Source organism: Prinia subflava, chromosome 1 (genome assembly GCF_021018805.1).
Source record: "Prinia subflava isolate CZ2003 ecotype Zambia chromosome 1, Cam_Psub_1.2, whole genome shotgun sequence".
Classification (NCBI taxonomy): Eukaryota; Metazoa; Chordata; class Aves; order Passeriformes; family Cisticolidae; genus Prinia; species Prinia subflava.
Genome location: NC_086247.1, coordinates 17909186 through 17924929, shown reverse-complemented (window position 1 = coordinate 17924929; position 15744 = coordinate 17909186).

Sequence of the window (15744 nt, the reverse complement as noted above, 5' to 3'; positions counted from 1 at the left end):
TCCAAGTTTATCTTTCTAATTCGTAGTACCCACGAGATGTACTCATTTCCTGCAGAACAACAGCTGTGGAACGCATGGAGGATTTACCTTTGTGGTTTGCCAGCAATTGAGCTTTGCCTCCATCTAGAAGATGGTGAATGCTGCTCTAACTACAGTGGTCTTTTTTCCTTTGATCGGCTGCTGTGTTCAGCTAAGACATATGCATCAAGCACAGGGCAATCACAAGTTTATGGTAATTTCCAATGAAAATAACAAAAAATAACAGTGAAAATAACGTATGAAACCTTTGCTTTTCTGGGCCAAAGGTTTGTAAAAACTCTTCATTGTAAAATAGATTGGTATAGCTCTTCAAGTTTTTCAAAGCTCTGGGTAAAATCTTCCACCTGTGTTGTACCAGTAACAGTGTCTTCTTTGGCTGGGACCTACTGGTTGCATCACTGGCTAGTTAATTTAGGGAACTGAAACTACTAAATCCACAGAGTAATTGTGATACTGAATTTCTGTGGTGAGTTAGTGGCCTGTAAATGAACTGTCACACACACACACAAAATCAAGTAAATTTGTTTCCTTCGAGTGAAATATTGCAAAAGTGCATTGCAAATATGGAGCAACTGCACCTGCAACAAGGCATGCCCATTTCCCTCTCTCTGCAGTGTAGATTTTGTGGGATGTGTTTGTTTCCTTGTGTCCTGTGTACACTGCTTTCCCAGAGTGCACAGGCAGAATGAGGCCAAGGCCTCATTCTAACCAGACTGCTTCTTCTGCATGCTGACCTTTTAAATGCACACTGAGTAGTCTAATATCTGACTGACTGCACTTAGCTCATACAGGAGTTTCGCCTCACGCCCTCGGGATAAGGCAACAGTTTTGGGGAGAACTTTGTTCTGAACATAGCAACAAGGCACTGGCAGTCTCCTTTATACAATCACTTTTTCAAACTCACTTGGCTTTATCAAACTCGGCAGATAAATAATGTATGTCCTTCCCATTTCCTATGTGAGATCATGAGTGAGGAGCTGCTTCTTGAGAGATGTCCAGTGAGTATTTTCAGAAGTGTTTTTTCAGTCAAATGTAACCATTATAGCCATCTAGTCAATTTAGCAGTGGCATCTCAGTTTTCAAACTTCAGCCAAGTTTTCACATAGCTGTGACTAAAGAGGTTCAGTTAGAGCTTCCTAACAGAACAAAAGAGCTCTTTTCCTCTGCTTAAAATTACTTGAACACAATATTTTTTCACCTACAGAAAAGTAAAATGTGATGCCTCTCAACCAGAGAGGGAAAAAAAATGAGGATATTTTGATCATCTGAAGAGAGAAAAGTAAAATGAAAGTATGTATGGCACAAATCCTAAGAACTTTGATTAGAATTCTTACAGACGTTGAGGTACAACTTCTTTTGGCATCCATGGGACATCAGGATTTGGGGCTGATCCTTTCCTGCAGAAACAAAAAGCATTTGTGTTATTGAATGAAGATGGAAAATGAGAACAGTAAGGCACTTGTAATATATCTACACATATTAGGTTTGACCTAGATTATAAATTTCAGTTATGTTTGCTAAGAACTCATATCATTAACTATATGTAAAACTACAAGTAGGAAATCCATACAAATTACAAACCAGGAGTTACAAACCACCTCTAGTACCCTATACTGTAATTTCTAAGGAACTCAGGCATTCCTTCATTTTTACGATTATGAAAATGTTAATTGTCTTGTTTGGTAGCAGGAAGAATCGAGGTACTAAAGCATGCATTCTATCTTATCATTGCCCACTTTAAAATAGGTTTAACCACTTCACTTGAACTTCCTGCAAATGCCTAAATATAATATTCCATCATTTTATCAGTACATAAACTGTGTTCTATGCGTAATAATCACAGCAGAACACAGTGTGACCCACACGATCACCTAGGAAACTATTTGTGTTGGTAATAGACCATGTTCTCTCTTCATTACAAAAGTATGGAATGAAAATTTTGTGAGACATAAAAAGTGTACACTGTATAGACCCACATGACTTAATGTAACATTTGGGCAGTATTAGCATATTGCATATTGCTTCTGATTTACAGGAAAAATATACTGCAGTGTGTTGCAAACTCTTGCAATTTAGAGACATACAAATTAAATTGTATTGAGTAGGATCAAGTCCAATAAATGCAGGACCAAATAAATCCCTGTCTTAGGGTGACTTTATGATGCTTGTATCCCCAGTCTTCTGCCCTGTTTATGCTGGATATTAAGTTCTGCACTTTAAGACTGGTTCTGAGAACAAAGAGGGAAGAAGAAGTGCACAGTTTGTTTTCAGAAATTGCACTCACTTCTCTGCATTCTGCTCCTGGACTGTGCTGTCTGCAGCACGGACAGTGGGAGAGAGCTTTCCTTTGCTTTTAGTTTTTAGCTGGTTGAGGAAGAGAAGTTCCTCAGACTGTGGCTTTTCTTTTTCTTGGAACTGTCTAAACCTGCTCTGAACTGAAAACCCAGAAGAGCATCGGGAGCTCACACCTGTGGCCCACAGGGCCGGGATGCAGCATTTTCCAATACAGGAGAGACTGAAAAGAGACTGAGCTGGCTGAGCTAAGGAAAGGACTTTCTGAATTTGCCATCTCTTCAGCACAGCGAGAGGTTTCATTGTTTAATAGTATTCGTGCTTGTGAATACTTTGCTTGTTAAATAAACAGTTTTTTCCACTTTTCTCCAAGGAAATCTTTTCCTGAACCAGCTGGGGATGAGGCAGCTTCAATTGGCTTTCTAAAGGGACCCCATTTGGAGGTTTCTTCCCAAATTTTCCCTAAACAGGACAATCCCATACATTACCTTTGGATCTCTTCAATATACTGGTAAACATCAACTACTTTCTGAGATCTTACTTACCAGTTTGTCATGAGATTGCAAAGCATTTTACCTAAACTGTGGTTAAATGTAAATGTAGGTAAATACGGAATAAAATGGATGATACTGAAACTAATGATAAAATTCCCTTTAATTAGGACTTTTTATTTCACTGATTTTCAAAAGTAAAATATATTTTGAGCAATAACTTGAACTATTTGTCTCAGAAATGATCCAGTGACAACACAATATATGGTGAGATTCGCAGTAGCTATGTTTTTGTCAAAATTTGTGCATTTTCAGCTCAGAAATAGCTTATAGTTCATGTAGGGGAATAAGTCCTTGTTCCTTCCACTTAATGTCTCGAGGTTTCAAGTAGTGATACCTTTGAGAAGAACGTTGTGGCTGAAACTTTCGATTGCTCTACTAATGCATCTCTGTTACTCACTGTAGAACTACTGTGTAGTTGAGGGGAAGACAGTAACAACTATTATTTTTAGCAGCCATCTATTTGACAAGAAAAGTGCTGATGACTGAATGAATTGTTACACATGCAGTGGTCCAGATTCTGTTTGTCTTTTGCAATCAAAGCTCTACTTGATGCATCTAGGAAAACTGAGAGTGCAAGCATAGCCAATTCCCTCCCCTAAACATTTAAGTACACATTTTTCTACTTTTCTTGCCATTCAGCATGAGCATACCCTGGAAATAATAGTTGTAGGATCAGCCATGTAGTGAAAAAACATTTCATGAAAGTGAAAAATTTTCCTTTAGATTTATAACAGGCTCATGCAGGCAGAAAAAATAATGAAAACTCAAAAAAACAATGCAATTAAAATCCACATTATAATCTAAAAGCAAGGATGCCATAAATTCTGTGGGCCTGACATTGGTCTGAATTTAGGCTTCAGGCTCTGCTAGTGTCTGTGTGAAAGGCAGACGAGCAACTTTCTCATGTTAGCCTGAGAAATCTAAAGGAGGAATTCAAACAAACCTTGGGAAGTGAGAAACTATCTGCAGGTGGTGTTTTTCCAACGTGTTTACTGGAAAGAAATGTTTACTAAAGAGTGTAGACGCTGAATAACCAATCATGTTCTTTGTACCGAACTACTCTATAAAAGTAGAATGTAGAAGAATAAAGTTTGCTCTCATCTTTACCATCATGGAGAGTCATGTTGTTATTTCTGTGCCGTCCGAAAACCATAGCAACATCTGGTGACCTGACGTTTCGAAGAAGTTCAGCGCAGCCGGGACTGATTCATGCAGCAAAGCTTGAAAATTCTACCTGCCTCCTCAGAGAGGTAAGCGAAATATCTTCACGTTTTTTCTAAAGAATGCTGGTCCTGCTGACCATGGAAAAAGATCAATCCTGCCAAAAGACAGCAGGTCGGACGGCACCCAGCACAGCTGGACTTTAATTTCTAGAAAAGACAGCCGGGCAGAGGTTCCAGAAAAACCTGGGGAACCCCTCTCCTGAGAGAGGACAGCTTGTGCCTTTTCTGACAAGAGCAGCTGGAATTCTTCGCTGCCGACAGCTTGCCCAGCACTCCCCCGACCTCTTTCGGTTCTGTCTGGCCGAGAACAAAGCGAGCGTCTGTAAGCCTCTCCCGGCCGGCAGAGACGGCGCTTCCTTGGCTTTTCCTTCTCCTTTCTTCATACCACGGATGGCTGGCAGTGGTTCCTGCGCTATCATCCACTGCGACTAGTCTGTACCGTGACTTTAAAAGATGCTAGCCCGTCCAAGATACAGCTGGTCAGATTCCGACCCGGAATGTGACACAACGATCCTTTCCTCCTCGGCGTGGCCCAGCATCTGGCCTGCGGACGGGACCGGGATCGAAAACCTTTGATCCCTCTGTATCCTTCTGTGTGTTCAGGGCGAAAAGTTCACTTTATGAGTGTTTTATGCTTTTAACGTTACCTGTGCTTGTTGTTATGATTGCCTGTGTGAGTTTAGGGCTTGTCTTTCTTTGTGTCTCTGTGTTTTAACTTTGTTCTTTCCCTTGTACGGGGGTGGGGGGTGCGGTGAGACAGAGGCATGGCAGCACGGATGCGATCTCTCTGCCTTCTCTCTCTCTCGCTCGGTTTTTCTCCCGCCCTGCTCCAGGGCGCTGCAGCGGCTGCAAGATCTCTCTCTCTCGTTTTTCCGTACTCGGTTCGTCCCCCCCCCTTCCCCCCAGGGCGGTGAGGGGGGCCACCGGCTCTCCGCTTGAGACAGGCGGCGGCAGGGCGGCGGCGGGCTGAGCTCCGCCGAGCACCGCTCCGTTGTCCCCTCTCCGTTTTCCCTCCATTTCCTTCCCGCGTGAATTTGCACAGCAAGTCGTCATAGGAACCGAGGAGCGGTCTCCTCGCTCCTTTTCCCCCTTCCCCCCGCCATGAGCGGTGGGGTTCGCTCCCCCACTCCTTCCCTGCGGGCCAAGCGGCTGACTGCGAATAGGGCACGAGGAACTTGCCGTTCCTCTAGACAGCGGATAATGCTGTGGGAGTTGCTTCGCTTGATTTTTTTTTACATAGAAATGGGGGCCACGTTTGTTGGATTTCCCCCAGCTCTGCGGAGCGGCCCTGGGGCCATTGAGCCCCCAAAGCCCCACTCAGGGCAGGGCCAAATAGCTTCGTCGCCTTTGAGGTGAGCAGAAGCTTTTTCCTTTACAGAAAAATGGGGGCCACGTTTGTCTGGATTTCCCCCAGCTCCGCGGGGCGGCCCTGGGGCCCTTGAGCCCCCAAAGCCCCACTGAGGGAGGGCCAAATAGCTTCGTTGCCTTTGAGGTGAGCAGAAGCTTTTCCCTTTAGAGGGACAGTTGATTTTTGTTTGGGTTTTTTCCCTCCCCCCCTCCCTCAAAACATTTCTTCTCGAGGCGTCTCTGTGAACAGAATTGGAGCCTTAAATGCCTGTTCATAATAGAAGAAATATGACAAGAAATACAAAAAACAAATAAGCAACCTTTGTTGCCTTTTGCAGATAACACAAGTATTATTAATAATTCTACAGTATAACCATCAGTTATGTTTTAAGTGTTATCTCAGTTTTTAAGATATTTGATGTGAATTCACTGATATGATAAAGTTATCACAGTTCTACAGCCGGCTGCTGCTACTGTTACTGCTGCTGCTTCTGCTTCTTCTTCTCATGTACTTTGCTATTTGTCTATAATTGCCTGTAAGACACGTGTCAGCCAAAAATTTTTCCTTGTTTTCTAGCTGTCTATGCTAGCTTTGCATTCATGATTGTCTAAATATTTTCAGATTTCCAGACAAGGTTATCTGAGTTTGTAAGAATGCCTCCTCTGTCCTGATGGTTTGGGATGCAGTTCCAATCCTGGTCACAGACCATCTCAAGAGCCTGCTGAGCTCAGAGCATCTCTACCCTGACAAATTTAGGAGGTGTCAATTACCATATTAGTTTCTTATTATAAGATTTTTAAGAAGTTTGTTTTTAAAATTGGTGTAAGGGATTCCTCTGCAGTTAGAGCTGGGCACTGGCCATGCCTTGGCTCTCTCTGAATGGGAATTGCCTGTTTGCCCAGATGTTTTAGCAAAAAATTACATATGAGTTATTTGACTCAACAATTTGACCTTTAAATATAATAGCTGAATTGATCTTTGAGGTGAACCTGGAATTCCTGCCCGGGAAGGATGAACAGGATCTCACTGGTAAAGAAGCACTTCAGCTTTTGCAGTTCCTGGGCTGATCAAAATTATTATTAAAAAGATAACTTGCAACAATGTAACATTTATGTTATGAACCTGAAGAAAGAGTAAATATGAAACCTGGATGTTGAATTTAGACAATGGAGCCTGACAAGTTTGTTAACTTAAGGAGAAGATGTGCCTGTGTTTTATCATTAGCAGGTTCAGCAGTCGTTTTACCCATCACCTCTGAGGATTGAAAAGGGACATTGCATAGCCTTAGTGGCTGTCACATAGACTGCAAAGATGACCATGTGGTTGGAAGTTATGGAGACAACAGAAGTCCTGTGTCAGCAGCATGGTCCTGTTTTCATCGATCTTCCTCGAGTCACTCCCTGCTTCAGACTTCAAGAAGACATCCAGTGATGCTAAGGATCAACATCTTGTCTCAATGGACTTTTTCTTTTCATGTGTTTTAATTTTATAGTAGATGTTGTTTCATTTAAGTTTCCTACATAGATGTAGTTGTATTTTAGGTAATATTTCACGTGCCTTCGGTGTATGTTTTGTAGTTATTAAGGGCTGTTATTTCACTTTGTGGTTTTTGCCTTTCTGGTCTTTGGGATCATGTAGATTTTTTTTGGAGTCAGATATCTTTTATTGATATTTTTATTAATTTTATTATTCTTATTTTTTCTTTCTAGGTGACATCCTACAGGTATCATGGGCCAATTGAGTGACCAGTGGTCCAGTCCTGCACATCCTGCAATGGGTCTTTGCCCTTTCAAACATCGCATGCATTTTTGCATTTAAAAAAAAAAAAAAAAAAAAAAAAAAAAAAAAAAAAAAAAAAAAAGGGTCAACTCAGGTTGTCCAAATAATTGGAAAATTAAATCAGTTTGCGGTTGCAGGTGTAATGCAAGGACCACTGTCCTTTGCTAAAAGGCAGAAAAAGCCCTTGTTATCTGAAAGGATGATTCCTAGAGTGATGAATCTTGACAAATTAGACTGCCATTTTTGAGCAGGCTAATGATGTTTTGTTTTTTTCTGTATTAGAATTAGTAAATAGCTAAGCTTGACGCTGGTGCATGGACATGGTTATGAAGGGTCAACACCAAATGCCACAGAACTTCCCTGACCATTTAAGTTGGTGCCCAATGAAAGTTCTGTTTAGTAATTGGTTGATTACTAATGGGACTTCTGGTGTCATGTTTGTCTTTTTTTCTCTTGCAAGGGCCCTGCAGGAGAGGACACAGACACAGACGCCGCCCTCAGCAAAAACTAAAAGGGGGAGATGTGGGCCTGACATTGGTCTGAATTTAGGCTTCAGGCTCTGCTAGTGTCTGTGTGAAAGGCAGACGAGCAACTTTCTCATGTTAGCCTGAGAAATCTAAAGGAGGAATTCAAACAAACCTTGGGAAGTGAGAAACTATCTGCAGGTGGTGTTTTTCCAACGTGTTTACTGGAAAGAAATGTTTACTAAAGAGTGTAGACGCTGAATAACCAATCATGTTCTTTGTACCGAACTACTCTATAAAAGTAGAATGTAGAAGAATAAAGTTTGCTCTCATCTTTACCATCATGGAGAGTCATGTTGTTATTTCTGTGCCGTCCGAAAACCATAGCAACATAAATTCTCTGCCATTCACAGGTCACTATCTGAGTTCCATTCCTTTGATCTCTGCCAAATCCTTCAATTCACATTTGCTAGTAGTCTCATTCACTCTTCTAAAGAATATTCAGTAACTGCATCTAGGTTAGTAAATCAAATATTTCCCAGGAAAGTAACTGCCTCCACTGCTAAATTGCCAGGATAGTCCCTGGGAAGGCTGTGCCAAGGCTAGCTAGCAAGCTGCCAAGTAATTCCTGGGTGTAATTCAGGAAGAGACATAGACCAAAGACCATTGCTCACTGGATGTGGCCACCATGTCTGACCCCACCAGACCACAGCTTCTGAGACCTGACCCAGGATAAATGCAGTTCTTTCACTCACTAAGAATGTCAGGATACAGCATATGACAGTCTGAATAGAATCACCTACAACCATTGGCTTTTTTGCATTACTAGAGAAGTACATCAAGTTTCAATAACTCTCTTAATTCTCAGTCCAAAAGGTCTTTTACCAGAAAGCTCCTGCACTCTGTCATCTGGATCCAGAGATTGATTCACTAGAGGCAGCTCCAGTGTAGGAGTATCATGGAGATTTATCTCATAAGATCCAGATGGCTGTTATTAATAGTCAAAGGTGATCTAGCCATTAGTTCTCACTTCCATTTCTATGATGCTAGTTCTTCAAGAGATGTTATCAGTATGAAAAAGTATGATTTCTTACACAGGAGAGGGGCTGTTAAAATGAATATATTCACAATATTCCCCTCTTGTCTGCAGAACTAGCCTAAAGACATATGCACAGTTTCTTTGGGTTTCCACACAAGGCAATTTCAGCATGTAAGCTGTCTTCCTTCCTGGTCAAAGCTTGCATCTGTAAATTGCTTTCAGAAACTCTAAGACAGAAGTTCCTGCAAGAAAGGGCTGATGATGTCAAGGTGTGTTTGAGGGAGGTCTGGAGTGCATCTTGAGATTGTAACTTCCCTTATTCTTTGGTCCTTTTTAGAAAAGTTACTGTTAGATAAATGGCAGTCAATTATTTTAGAGAAGTTTTTGGATTCCCTGATAAGTCTGGATGCATAGCCACTCACATCATCTGAAGAGATTAAAATTTAAGACCTAGAAATAACTGAAGCAGAAATTTAGAAAATTACCATATAAATTTCTTTTTGTGGCCCTCAAAGGTGTTAATTATTACAGAACCTACACCAGTGTTCTACTTACTGACCTTGAAGGGCACATTATGCATTTTATATTCACTGCTGCCTTTTCGAAAAATAGGGATTCCACAGAATTGCAAATGACTAATAAAAAAAGAAATGCAGAGAAAATACTCAGTTAAAAACAGATAATAGAATTAGTCTTTGGCTTTACAGGAAAAATAATGCATCTTAAACTCATACTTTCAGCACAATCCCATTAGAACCTAGTTAGGTCTTGGTCATATATTTGCTTGATCTTCTCACAATGATATTAATGTAATTAATTTTTATTACATAGGACACAAAACAAAAGTAGTGGGTGTGTGAAAATATCTGGTTAGACTATGCCCTTGAATTTCCAAGGAAGTTGGATGTATGCTTACATGGTTTTGGAAAGGTATAATATTAACTTTAACAGTGTGCTATTGGCGTTTACCAAAAAACTAGTGAGATGTGAAAAAAGACTAAAGAATGCTTGCAGATATATTTCAGCATAGAAAGTAGCTTGTTATAGAATTTAGGGAAAACTTTCTCATGCTTACCAGCTTCTATAGAAAATGTAGTAATACACGCTCTTATAAAAGTAGCTTCCAAAGAAGTATATACTAAAATGCATTATATCAGCACCTTGTACAATTTACTATTATTGAAACTTGCCTGTTATAAAGTGGGGCTACTTAAAGTGTAGTCTGAAGCATAAAGAAGGCAGATTTGATTTCTAGCTGTGCACACATGGTCAGCAATGAAGAAGATAATCAGGACACATTTGGGATGCTTACAGGATCACCTCCATAGGGGCATAGGGGATTCACTAACTGCCTTCACGTTTAAGGCAGGAAACCCTCTGTCAGAAACTTCAGTGGACCTAGATAGATGAAAGTATTTTCCTTTTAGTAACAGGGTCTTATCATAGAACAGGCATGAAATTCAGGTTACCAGTGGTCCAATTTCATTCTCAACAAGTGTGGTTATCACTATTAATGATTTTGTGGAAGCAAAGCTCTGCAACTTTTAGATTTGCATTGTCAAATATTTTATTTACATAGTGAAACATTTATTTGAAGCACAGAAACTTCAAAATTGTCAATACTTGAGTTCTTTAATTAAGGACAACAGTAGGTAGACAAAAGAAAGAGGGAAAGGTTGCAGTGGGTCTAGTTTTTGTGGTTGCTGTGGTGGACTTTTTACTGGTAAGACAGAGAACACAGTAGCTGCTAGAGAAGTGGAAGAGATCTAGAATATTGCAGAGAAAAAGGATTATCTGCACAATACAGTCATGGGTTGAAGGTAACCACTGAGCATTCAACAGAAGTTTATGCCATATCCAGTCATCTGATAGGCCCCAAGGAAGAATACCCAGAAATATTTCTGGAGTCCATAAAGTCAAGAGAGGCATGCAGTGGAAGAGGAGAGAAAAAATCAGGTTCACAGATAAGAGCTGTGAAGAGATAAGAGAAGACCCAAAAGACTGTGATTTACTATTACCAGATCTGTGACTAGTAACAGTAAACCCTCACATGACCAAATGAAACAAAAGGTGGAAGAAAAAGGAGATTCTGTAGAAGTAGAGAAGAAATATAGTGGGTGTAGTCAATGGTCACATCTTGAGTAGAAATTATCAGGATATTTAGGAGATCATCAGAAAGAACAAAAGGTACAGTGATACTCAGAAAGGTGGGAGAAAAGGAAAAAGTGGAACTTCAGATCCAGGCTAGGAGAAAGCAGGTCTGCCCTACAGAGGAGTCCTTGTTAAAGATGAAGAGATGTGCAATGGCAGATGGCAGCAGGATAGAACTGGAAGAGTTAGAACTGGAACTAAGTGTGAGTTTCAAGCCTCAGAAGAGTAGGCCAGCAGGGAAAAGGATCGCTGTGGTACCACAAAATGTCCCCAACACATTCATCACTTTAGGAGCACCATGACAATGTTCCTGTTACAATGGATGTGAAATGATTGTATAAACTTAAAGAAAATATTTACAGAAATGCTGTAAATAAAATAAAATAAATAAACATAGTCATGTGGCATGAAGCAACCACCACAGATACATCAGAATAATTTCTTAGAATGTGGACCAAATGTTTGTTAGGCAGACAGACGATCAGAGAGCTGGATAACTTTGGTGACTTTTTCAAAATGTTCAGGCCAGAAGATCTGCAGCACAGTGACAAAATGGAACACATTTGGAAAATCCATTGTCCAAGATGATCTCCTATCCCTTAGTCAACCTGAAAAGTCCACCCATCACACAAATTAGAGAGCTTATGCCAATGAAAGATCATGATCTCAAATCAAGACTATCGTGTTCTTGAAAACCCCTTTCATGTTTTAGTACAGATTTGTGATGCTTGTATAAAAGTTTTCATCCTCTGTGTGGTAAGTACTAGAGTCTGGCTTTCAGAGAATGGGGCTTATAAATGGCAGCAAGGCAATAGATGCCACAAATGTATTCATTATTTGTCCTTTCACCAAAGAATTCAGTGTGCAAGTGAGGCATAAGAGGTTCCTTAAGAGCCCTGAGGACCATGGAAAAAGCTTATGAGCATCAGCCTGGGAGGCATTGGCAAGATATGCAACATCTGTGTTTGGAGCAGGTAAGACACACAGACCCTTGGACAAGCTGAGATCTTTATTCTCTCCCACTAATAACATTCTCAATAGGGTGCAGGTGCCTCCTGTTATTTTGAGGAATTCCATCTAGCTTCCACTGCCAGGACTTAAGAAGCCAAATATGCACAAAGTGCATCCACCCAGTGCACACTATTACATCTTGTAACAGTTGCAGAATGGTGGTGGATAATTCACTAGGAAAGCTGGAGGCAAGAAGGTATGGTTTCCAGAGTCACTCAAATGCCAGTACTATACTGATGATGATGATCTGCTTTGCCTATTTACAACATATGAGAAACTGGAGGTAATTTTGTTTATTATCAGAATAATATCTGAATACTGATAAACTCATTAGCTGATCTGAAAATCTGGAAAAGACTCCCAAAGGCAGTGGAGGTCCCAGTTCAAGAGACCAGGGAAATTAGAAAAGTCACACTGGAACTCTAGCGTAAAAAAATTACAAAGTTTTTTTGGCCACTTTATGATCAATAGCATTTTTATAGCACCTTTTGTTATTGAAATTCTTCACATTTTTTTTCCTTACTTTTTTTTTCTTTTTGCTTACTTTTTCTGCCTTCACAGAAAAGCACGAGAAGGACAAAAAGTGTTTTACAAAAAGCAACACCACCTGTTTTATTATATGAAATGTAACACATATACTTCTTTCTCTTCTGCATATATACACCAAATAAATATAGCCCATATGGCACTCTGAGTATGTATGTGCTCACATTCATGCCACACATAGTTATCCTTTCAAGAAGTCACCTGCTAACTTGTGCTATTCTGCAAACTGGAAGTGCTCCTACTGCTACAATACTGCACTGAAGAAGATGCTGATCTGTAGGACAGATGTTATCCCTGGAAAAATTCTAAATCTGGTAGTGTATAAAACATTGATTTTTCTGCTGAATTAAGTATTGATTTAATTGGAGCTTCTTCTGCCTCCAATTTTGAGATCATGGAACACTATTTCTAAGGCTTGTACATATTGCTTGGTGGTTTGCAATATTTCAGTAATGCCTTGAGGCTTTCTGTTTTGTTGCAATTGCATTTACAGCAATAAACTGTTCAACAAACACTGAGCTTTATTAAACTGGCAAAATATGTGATAAAGAAAGCTAAACAAGCCCACAGTCAGCTGCGCCAAAAATAAACAAATGCTTTCTTTTAAATGTTAAAATAATGTACAAATGAGGTTCAACAAAACGAAAATGCAGAAAAATTTCAAAACTGAAGTGTGTATAAAATTAAAGTTCAAGAGACTAGTCCCACTATCCAGCTGCAGTTCCACTACAGCAGGTATTCATCATTCCATCTGTAAGGAAATCCTTAGCTATTTTCTCCTATCCATGGCCACAGTGAATTGCTCCTTCAACATAACTGAGAAACTGCGGCACGATCCCTGAGCTGGAGCAAATGATCGTCCTTTGTTAAACTTTTTTAATGGTTAATTTTCACCTGTCTATATTGACTGGTTGTACCAGCACAACTGAGGATACACTGTGCTCTCAGGATGACAGCTAGACAAGACAGGCAACTCTTCACACCATCCTTGCTGCCCAATCTTACAAGTGGCATAAGTATGGTCCCCCTAGAAATGATGCCCTCTGCAATCTTTTCCCTTTGCTTTCTACTTTCCCTTCCATCTTTTCTCCCATGAACGAGTGTGTAAGAAGAGGAGGAAGCCATGGCCTTGCAGGTGCTGGTTCTTCAGCACCCACAGAATGACCCTCAGTGTTCATGTTCCAGCCATCTGGAGCAGCACTACCACATCTGTATTGAGCAGCAGGCAGCTCATCCCACAAGCCCCCATGTGCTTTCAGTGTGAAATAAAAATAATTCAGTGTTTTGTTTTCAATTGACTACATATAATTTCTCCTCGTTTTCTCTTGTATCCTGTCTTGAATATTATAAAGCTACAGTTTGCATTTTATGGTTTTATCAAGACTACAAATATCCAAGATGGTTAATGCAGAGGTGAACAGTGAAAAGCAAAGCAACTGTTGTCATATTAGAAGGTAAGTTATTGTCTTTTCAACCAAGTAATATAGGCAGTCATAGAAACATGAAATCCATCCGCTGATGCAATCACTCCTATTTCGTCTGTTCTTAATACCCTTCACTGCCAAAGACTCCATAATTTGCCCAAGTAGTCTCTTGTAACACTTAATTACCTTCATCATCTTTTTTTAACTTGGTGGGTTGCAATTTTTCTGCAAATGGAAAATGGTTATGACTGATACAAAAGATCTCTTTCACTAGTCAGGGCTCCATAGCTTTCTTTTAAGCTGATCATCTTGTTCAGGACATATATATTTCAGAGGTCCCTGACAGGAAAAGCTTGGTGTCTCTTTTGTGAAAAACTTTATTCAAGGACATTCTTTTACAAATCTGGTGACTAAAGAAGGTACACATAAACTAAGGGAACAGTTTTCAGTCATTTCATTTGCAGGCAAAATCACAGCCTTGTTTTGATTAATGTTTTTCTGGAGCTACAGTCCATTAACACTCACTCACGCAAATTGTAATGATATATTGTATATTCTTTTTAAATCTTATATAACAACTCTAGTGTGTAACAATGTCCCAATCATTAGAATCACAGTTTTGACTATTATGAGGCATTTTCTGCTCGTCTTGAGCTTCTAAATGTAATTTCTGTCATTTGGCAGCTACACAGCCAAGAACATAGCAAGGTGGGGGAGATGTGTAAACAATTTACTAAGTTTATATCCCAAATCAAAGCTAGTAACACCCCAGAAGAGTAAAAATCCTCTGTTTTCACTATCAGTCCATGAGAAAACTTCCTCGCCTCCAAAATTTTTCTTCCAAGATCAAGTAAAGAGAGCAAATTTGAGACTTCCTGGTAGCAGAGGGTGCAACTTAGGCTGCACTACAAAAAGCATCTATGGAGAAACTTCCCAGACCCTCTCATGGAGCAGGCTCGGAGCACAGAGGTTTGCACTTGCTGAGGGATATTTGGTATTGCAGTGTTCGTGTTCTACTACTGCTCTCCTAGTCTGTTTCTTCCTCCACAAAGAAGCCCCAAGCTGAAGAACTGAACGAAGCAAAGAGTAGATGAGCATTGAGAGATCCAGAAAGTTCAGAAAGTCTAAATTCAGGATTTTGTAACAGGGTAAGTAGTGAAGACATTCTTGGCCCTTTAATGAATTTCATTTGATTCCCAGCTGAGCTGTTTCATATGTGTGTTGTGCTTGTGGCTCTGGTAAAATAAAAACACAGCTGAGGCGGCTGCTATTAATACTGATGGGCTTTACTACTGCAATGATTGTGCTCACTGCAGCTCCTCCAGCCATGCCACACTCTTAGGACACAGACTACTTTTCCAACCTGTGACTTGAGTATGAGAGCAACTGGTTGGACTGGTAAAACAGCAGCTAGCTGGCAGCGTGGAAGCTCACAAAGGTTGGTCAAGCAGCCTCGAACAGTTTGTACGGAAAATGAGGTATTAAATGACAAATAATGAGGTATAGATTGTCACTAAGTTTCTAAGAAGTCAAAGCAGAAGAAAGGCTGGAATACCAAGGGGGAAAAAAACCCAAAAAACAAAACAGTGTTGAAATTTGATACCTCCCAAACTTACCCAAACTGCAGCATGACCTGGTAGTCACAATGGGAACAGCACGTAAAAGAAACGTGTGTGAATACTAAATAGCAATATGCTTGAAACCAGGACTAAGGACTTTCAGTTTGGACTTACTCCCCATTATGCATAAATGGGGAGTAAGTCCTTTGTTTTGCTTTAGGTGTTTAAATAAGTCACATGAGCTCCCCGTATTTTTATTTTCTCAGCTCTAATACTGAGATGAGAGACATGTATACCGAATCTGGTTATTTTCCT